Genomic DNA, 8,697 nt, shown 5'->3' with positions numbered 1-8,697 from the left:
TGCAAGGAAGTCCGCACCGTACGACTACATTAATAATTCATGAAGGGTGTAATCAAGCTGAACATGAATATTCCCCAATAACCTTATTAAATCACCAAGGATATAAGAAAGAAGCCACAGATGAAGAACTTCGCCCACTAGAATATCAATGGCTGTTCTATCATCACTTTCTATATCAACATCATGAATTTGGTTATCAACACACAGCTGAATTTCATCGTGAAGAGCCAACATTTCTGTTCTTAGGGTGTTGTACTGAACTGTAAAAATCGTGGAAAGGAAAACACACTTTTGGGTTTTTTTTCTTGATAAGTGAAAAGAAATACAGACTTTGGTTGTATCATCATGAGCTTTTTGTTGGAGGGTTTCATCATGAGCTTGTAAAATTGTAAACAAAAGTTATTAACATAATTGGGAATAGATCAATGCAGAAGCATAAAGGCGATTATAACTAAGGCATGCATGAATACTCTGAATAATCAAGCTCTAATGCTCCCCTCTTGTCCTATTTTTGATAGTTCAATAAAAAAAGTTTGTTTTAATATTTATAAAATAATCAAATTAAGTTTACCACCTTAATTTTGTGAAAAAACTATAAAAGAAAAATTCATATATAAGAGCAAATATATAAAAATTAATGAAAAAGAATGAAATTTAAAACCTTGAATAATTGAGGCATAGCTATCTAATTAGCTGATAGGATCAAAATGATACCAACACTAATAATTTAGTCGTTGATTACATCATTAGTTATTCTGAATTTCCACTTGTCTAGAATAAAAATCAATGACAAGCATTTAAGTAAAGGCAAATATACGTCTCAGGAGGAAAGGATAAAGCTACTTTTCTTTCTATAAAAAGAAAAGAAAGGGTAGAATGAAGAATGAAACAGTCAAGGCATCCACGTTCATGGCATGCCGCCCACAGATAATTAATTATATATATGAATAAAAGCATTCATATTCACATCTCTCTCTCTATTATATATATCTAACTAGAAAAAAAAAATCATCATATATATCTGAAGAAAAGGCATGTCATGGAGCAAGTTTTAAATTTTAATTCACAGAAACAAGAAAACAGCATCACGGCCGGTCAGTTCAATCCAATAGGCCCACCTCCCACTTAATTTGGTTGTTACTATTCCACGACAAGCTTACATTGCTTAATACCCTATCTTATTGATTCTTATATCAATATCACTACATTTTATCTGATTCTAAGATTGATTAAGTGGGTGTTTTTTAATGTTAACTGTTTTTTCTTGTTCTGAGTTCTTAAAATATATATTTAAAATCATGCATCTGGTTTAAAAATATATTGTTTTATTTTAAATAGAAGATGAGAACTAAACATATTTCTAATTGTACGTACATGGGTTTTTTTTTTTTTTCTGAAACAAAAGATGCACTTTTGAATTTTTATTTTAAATCATAAAATATATCCTCACCATCTTTCATAAATCATATAATATATTTGTATGCATTTGCTCTGTTGAATGCATGAATATAGAGATGCAAAACTTCTCGTCTATATATAATACGATGTCACTCCTACATTTCATCTTCTACAATTGAACTTATCGTTTGTTCTTGACTCTTGAATAGTGTGATGTAATTTGGTGAGTGATTGATGAATGAATCCTAACCTTCTGCCCTTAAAAATAAAAGCTAGAAATCTTATATGCCTTAGAGTGATATCAAAGAATAAAAGGTGGGACTGAATATCAAGCCGCAAGAATACATCACTTCTGTCATAATTTATATTAAACTTCAAAGAATATATTTCATTTAGATATTTTGCGGCTTTTATGAGATCAACCTCCTTATATCGGTTTTTTAGAAGGGTAAGGTTTTCATATTCTGTTTTCCTACATTTTTTATTATTTATTAAAAATTGAAACAGTGGGCGCATTTGGGATTAAAAAAAATATTTTGCTACTTCTAAAATATTTTCTGGATTAAGAAGCATCCCAAAATGTGTTTATCCATTAGGCCCCGTTTGCTTTTTAATAAGTTATTCAGTTTAATGTAATTTATTTGGGTAAGTTTTTCCTAGGAAATACTTACCCCGATAAGTGCATTTATCCATGTTCTTTTATTTTTTAAGTAAATAAGACAATGACCATTTTAGCCATAAAAATCTACTATCAAAAGAGGTATTTTTGTCACATTCAAGTGTCGCCAAATTTTCCCCCAAATGAGAGTTATTTACCCACCTAGGTGATGGATGTGACTTATCCGAGTAAGTGATACACAATAAATTTTTCCTATCCCCATATAAATCTGAAAAAAGAACATGAGATTCTTGATCAATAGAAATCAAAATTTTGGTTGACCAACTTTTCTCCTCTCAAAATCGGAACAAAGAATAATCCGTTGGGCGGTAAAATTAAAGCTTATGCCAGGCCAGTGAACCACATTCTGCCAACGGTACATTTCCAATAAGGTTCAACCCTTCCTCCAAAGTCCAAACCCTTGCATATAATACAACACACTTCTAACTGAAATGGCCTCCAATATGTTTATAATTTGGATGGATTTAATAAAATAAAAAATGCATTTATTAGCCCGTTCAATATTTATAAAATTGTAAATAATTGTGTGGAAGATCATTCCAGACCACTTATTTGGAATGTAAGCTATGGTTATGTTTTTGATTGTTTTTTTTGAATTTCCAATAACTTGCATTAATTAACCCTTCAACTGTATCGAAGTAGCTGGTTGTTGATAAGGTTCATGGATTTCCAACATGTAGCAACCACATAATTAAGTATTGGTACGGCTGTTTGGTGGAATGGAATTTGAATAAAGAACAATAGGAAATTTTGAAGGAAAACATAAAGGATACTGTCTCCCCTTTTGGAAAAGTGTGACTTTCTGTGATTTGGAAATGGAAATTTGTAACTTATCGGAAATTGGGGTTCAACTCAATCCATCCCAGTTTCCCCTCGTGCATCCAAGACCACAAAGAAAGAGAATTACAACCTACACACACAGAGAGAGAGAGAGAGAGAGAGAGAGAGAGAAGATTCACAAATCACATAGGAGACACTGCAACTGTACATTGATAAATGAAAGAGAAGACTCTGCAGTCACATTACCAAATACAGATGTTTGGTTGCTCACATAAAAATCCTGATAGGAAAACAGAAATGCAAGATGCATTAAAAAACACAAACCCATAATACAACTTGCCATGAAATTGCCTGGTTATTTGTTAAAGGCTTCAAAGGTTGCAACCTGAATTCCAACAGAACTATCCAACCTCACAGACCATTTCTGCTCTGAGATAAGAAAGAAATTACTTTAAAACCAAAATATGCGAATTGGGTTTCTGATTTTTCACTTCCAAATCCAAAGTCAAGAGCAGAAGCAATCCCTTCGGCGAACATTAATTATCTGCAACCCTCTCTCAATTTGGCCTGCACAAATAAGAAAATAACGAAACAAATGAAACAGACCAAGTAAACCCATAGAGAAATCTGCTAACAAAATTGTTTTGGTGTTTTACAAAAGCAAAGCAACTTAATTGTATGTTGTAACTAAAGTATGAGAAAAGAAGTTGAAGGTGATAACAGAAGCATAGAAAGCACAAAGCAGTGAAATGCCAACTTACACGTTTTTCATCATCTGTCTCTCTATCTTCTGTCAAGAAACAACATCACCGCTGCCTTCTCTCTCCCTAATTAGTTTATAACAGTCTGAACGCTACAAGAAAAAAGTCATTTAGAGAGAGAGCAACAAATTGCACGAGACAAACTGCAACTGTACATTGAGAATTGAAAGAGGACACTCTGGACTTGCATTATTAAGTTAGATATGTTGGTTGCTAGAATAAAGACTCCTGATAAGAAAATACAAATGCAAGCTGCATCAAGAAACAAACCCATTAAATAACTTTGTATATGATGCAATTAATGCCTGGATATTTGTTGAGAAGATTCTTCTATCTTAACAAAGGTTACAACCCATATTTCTTATGGTGAGTTCCATCTGACCTCATATGAGCTGAGATAAGAAAGAAAGTGCGTAAACTGAAAGACGCAACTGGGTTCATGATTTTCACTTCTAAAATCCGAAGTCAAGATTAAGAGCAATCCCTTGAGCGAACATTTTCTGCAACACTGAACCAATTTAGCCTGCACAAATAAAACAAACAAACCAAAGGAACCAACAATTGTATGAGAAGAGAAGCAGGGAGTCTGGTGGTGGTGTATCTAAAGTATGAGAAGAGAAACTGGGAGTAGTGGTGGTGGGGTTACTAAAGTATGAGAAGAGAAGCTGAAGGTGATGACAGAAGCATAGAGAGCACAAAGGAGTGAGATGCGAACTCGCGCGCATTTCATCATCTGTGCTCTCTATCTTCTGTCAACAGCATCACCAGTGCCTTCTCTGTCCCTTACTAATAGTAAATTGATCAAAAAGGAGAGAGCACTCAGAGAGGAGGACGGAAAAGGTGAGGTGGGTATGATTTAATAAGGACTCCCCAGACACCTCTATTTATAGAAAGTGCTGCGAGAAAGCCGCCAGGTTACTACTATAATCGTAATCTTCACATGTACTATAGCAGCTGTAAACGTTTCTCTCTGGGTAAAAGATTGAAAGGACACAATCTAGAACTTCACAACCACCGTACTTGTTTCTGGTTAACTGTAAATCTCTTAAAAAAACAACACCACCAAAGTAATCTTCGGCCTCGAACAAATTAAATTCCGGGATTCCCACAGTAACCTAATTGGGCATGATTGATTCTTTTCAGAAATGGGTTACAATATAAGTGAATCTTGGAATAAACTATTCTTATTTTGGAACTTAACCAATCCTCTCTTTCTCTATAAATCTCAACTGGGCGTGCTCAATACTAAGCCTGACGACATTGAGACATCCCGACCCTGGATAGTGGTTTCTGGGTCCGACGTTTTTTGGCCGCACTTGGGTCCATTTTTTAATACCAATTAGGAATGAGGCCGTACTGGGGTCCCTGCTCTGCTACCCAACAGAAATTAATCCAAAGACGAAGTTGACCAACCCGTACTCTGGGCTTTGCTCTTTTATAAAAAAATCTAGCCTTAAATATTCATTTTTTCCCTTTCTCTAAGAATCTTATTATATACCTGTTGAATTGGAAAACTAAAGCAAGCTCACTGCTGGTTTTGTAATTTTCACCCAGAGGAGCTAGCATCGGTTCTTGGTACCATTCTTGAGAAACAATGAAGGAGGTAGCAGAGGTTATTGCTACCATTTTTTTTTTTTGGCTCAAAACTGACAAGAACTTTACGAATCACATTAGGATTCTAGTCTTAGTGACAGAACTTTCTATTAAATCATCACCTTTTCTTTTTAATTTTAAAGTTACAGTCATTGAGAAGGATGATGATGACACATGAGATCATTGTAATCAGATAATCACTGTTGTTTGTTGAAAGCATTAATTCAAGAAAATTCTGGGGTCATTGATGGGATAGAATGCTGATGACGCTCATAGCAGCATATATGTTACACGCAATTATCCAAATGAAGGATCTCTTTTCTTCCATGATGGTCTATATTTACCGTGTCCGTGTCAGCCCTCCACAAGAGAGCTTATAATCAGATAATCTCTTGTCTCTCTGTCATTCATTCTTATTCTAAAAGTCGGCATGGATTAACAAGAGCAGCCCTCTACTGGTGGATTGAGTACGGAGTCATAAAGATCAAATCTATATGATATGATTCGGGAATATGTATGTTTAGCCCCTATTATTTTATCTGAAAGCACCTTCTTACCTTCTTCTATAGCAAAAGATGCTGAGATGACTCCCTTTTATATATCTTTCTATGCAGATAGGGATGGCTAGCTATGTGTATCGGCTTCTGTTTGGGTAGGGATCCATGCCACTTTAATTTGGTTGGACCAACTCGAACCAAACCCTCTCTTAACTGAACTGAACCCAATCCAATTTTTAAAATGACAAAAATGCCAACCTAGTAACAAGTTCGATTGGGTTAGCTAGGGTTAGTGCCTTGGGCAATCCAATCCCTATGCATCCCACTTGCATATTCTTGTTGTATGTATAATTAAGCATTTATTTATAGGGGAAAGGGGGAAGAGAAAGAATGAAGATGAAGCAGGATGATCAATTATTATAAGATGTTACCATTTACGTATGATTTTCATGTAAATAGGGTTGTCTATAACCTACATTACCATCTTGTTAATACGTCAGTATTGTAGTTGAACTTTTGATAGATAAGGTTCCCATGACTCAACCAATGGTTAAAAATCTTGGGTTGAAGATCAAGTTGGGTTAAGATTAGGGTTTCGATATTGACACATCAGGATGCATGGTTTATAAGGGCTGTTTTCAATGAACAATTGGAGCCAACCTGGCTCGAGTTGCACCTCTGTATATGGTCAGAGTCGCATTGAAATATGAAATTGACATTGGAGTAAAATTTATCTGCATAGAAAGAAATACGACACTAAACCGAACAGAACGGTGAAATAGGATTCATGTAGCCTATCGATGGGGACAAGACTTAGATGATCGATGATGACGAGTAAGAGGAGGAATCTGTTAGAAAAGAAGGAAGCTTTCCTTAAAAATGAAGAAAGAGAAAAAGAATTAATAGAGATGACAGAAGGATTAGAACCAAATCGAGACCTTAAACCAAACTCCAAACCAGCTGCTCGGGTAGACCAAAAACGAGGTTTGCCCATGCATGACCATTAGTTGGCATTCACCGCATGTAAATGAAGATCACTCACTCAAAAGCACTAGTATGACCCACCACAGAGAACACTGTAATTAAGACGTCGGCAGCATCCACCACACACTATTTCATTAATGGTGATAGAATGGAACCTGAGCAATTTTCAGTATTCGCTATTCAGGAAATGTGAACACTGAGAGCGTGCTGAAGTGATACTTTGATATTTTACAATTCTATTCACAAAGAGGGACAACAGTAACACTTTATGTTTTGATCGAAATTAAAGGACCGGGAGGGAGAGAGAGACGTTTGCGTCTGGGGCTCTGGGCTAGGCTAGACATGTGAACAACTTGCCAGGAAACATGGAGTAGAAAGAAAGATTGGACCATTGGAGCATCCCCCAACATACACGCCTTATCCCGTTCAGTCATCCAAGAGCAAATGGGGCGGTGGTCGTTGTTGGAATCAAACTGTCCACGTGGCATTACCCCCAGAGCTTCCGTCTCTATCTGTCTTCAAGTGGGCTCCATTTTGTTAGCCTCCTTCTGATTTGAACGATTTGATGGATGATTCTGGTGCGTTATGTAGAAGAGAAAAATATATAGATTAGATAAACCAGCCACTAACTAAACACATTATACAGAATTAATCATGGATTGGCAGCTGGACAGACATGGAATGTTGTAATGGAATTCCCGCCGTTTTTTTTTTTCTGGAGTGCACAAAGTGGATCCCACATTCCATCGATCAGTGCCGTTTTTAGAACAGAACAAGCCCTTTCGAGATATCTTTCCGTTTTCCTTTTATGGGAGTTGAAGTGAAGGGGGATCATTTAGAGAAGGATTATTTAGACTAAGGGCATCCATGATATCCATCCCCTCTGATTATTTCATTGTGGTAAACATCCTTCTTTCTTTTCTTTTTTGAATTTGTTGGATTCGTGCTTTCATGGCTTTTGCTTATGCTTTGTCTTTTAGAAATTGCTTCTTAGTTATTTTATCTGTCTGCCCCACCTTTTCTCTACTTATGGTTACCACCATATCCTTTTTTGTTTTTTTTGGCTCCTTTGCAAGGTTCAAAGTAGGCATGCTGGTAATGCGCACTGCCTTTAGTTTGTGCCTTTGTGGGTCCATCAAAATAATGACGATAACAATTCAATTCATTGGATGTATATAGGTGCCCAAGATATGACTCGGTCAGTCACCTTTTTGGGTATGCCCGCTCAAGAAATGGGTCGATATGATCACACCTTGGGATGGGATTGGGATGTCACTCTTTTGAAGCAAATTAAACAAAGTTTTTGGTGGAACCATTGATGAGGTAAGGACTACATTGGACTGTGAACGCTTATAGATCATTTTTTCGAGGAGAGGCAGTTACACCATGCATGGCAAACCACTTAATTCTCATAGCTTAATATATAATTAAAACATCTCTCTCCCTCTCTCTCTCTCTTATTGCTTGCTTCTCTTAGAAGGTTCAAGGGTGGTTTGGTTCTGCTAATTATGAAGATTCACAAACCAACGAATGAAACCCATAAAGCCCGCATCTGCAGCAAAAGTGGGTTGTGCTCGAATCAGTAACCCCATTTTTTATTGCTTTTAAGAATCAAATTTTGCTCGGTTCATTGCATTTTACCAACTAAGCTTTTCTAGTTCCTCGGGTGGAAAACACAGAAGGATTCGTCCAATAATACTTAACTCTGATTGGTTCTTTATGTTTTGTTTGCTTTGTTTCATTTATCATCATCCCATCCCTTGTCTTGGTGGAGAGAATACTTTGACTGTTGGGCTGTAGAAGAGTTATTGTTTTTTTTTTTTTTTTTCACAACTCACAAGAAACATCAACCCACTCAGACCCCTTTTTGTCTTTTTGGTCTAAAAATATTATTCATTGCAATTACTTTTTTGCCCCACACCTATGGTAGCGTGTCTTGCAGAAAAAGCTCCTCCACAGCCTCCAACAGCCAAAATTTTTCGGTCCAGGTGGATGATGGCTGATC

General features: G+C 36.3%; 1 long non-coding RNA gene across 1 annotated transcript; it reads right to left on the bottom strand.

Annotated features, from left to right (window-relative positions):
* Positions 1 to 3,044: 3,044 nt before the first annotated feature.
* Positions 3,045 to 4,633, bottom strand: LOC148854947 (uncharacterized). The gene is made up of 2 exons (XR_016113323.1): positions 3,619 to 4,633; positions 3,045 to 3,424 (listed from the first exon to the last, which is right to left on the bottom strand). It is a non-coding gene; the product is annotated as an uncharacterized LOC148854947 (long non-coding RNA).
* Between the last annotated feature and the right edge of the window lie 4,064 nt (positions 4,634 to 8,697).

Source organism: Nelumbo lutea, chromosome 4, assembly GCF_056320005.1.
Source record: "Nelumbo lutea isolate HS-2025 chromosome 4, American lotus-T2T, whole genome shotgun sequence".
NCBI lineage: Eukaryota > Viridiplantae > Streptophyta > Magnoliopsida > Proteales > Nelumbonaceae > Nelumbo > Nelumbo lutea.
This window is presented reverse-complemented; position numbering and strand designations above follow the sequence as displayed.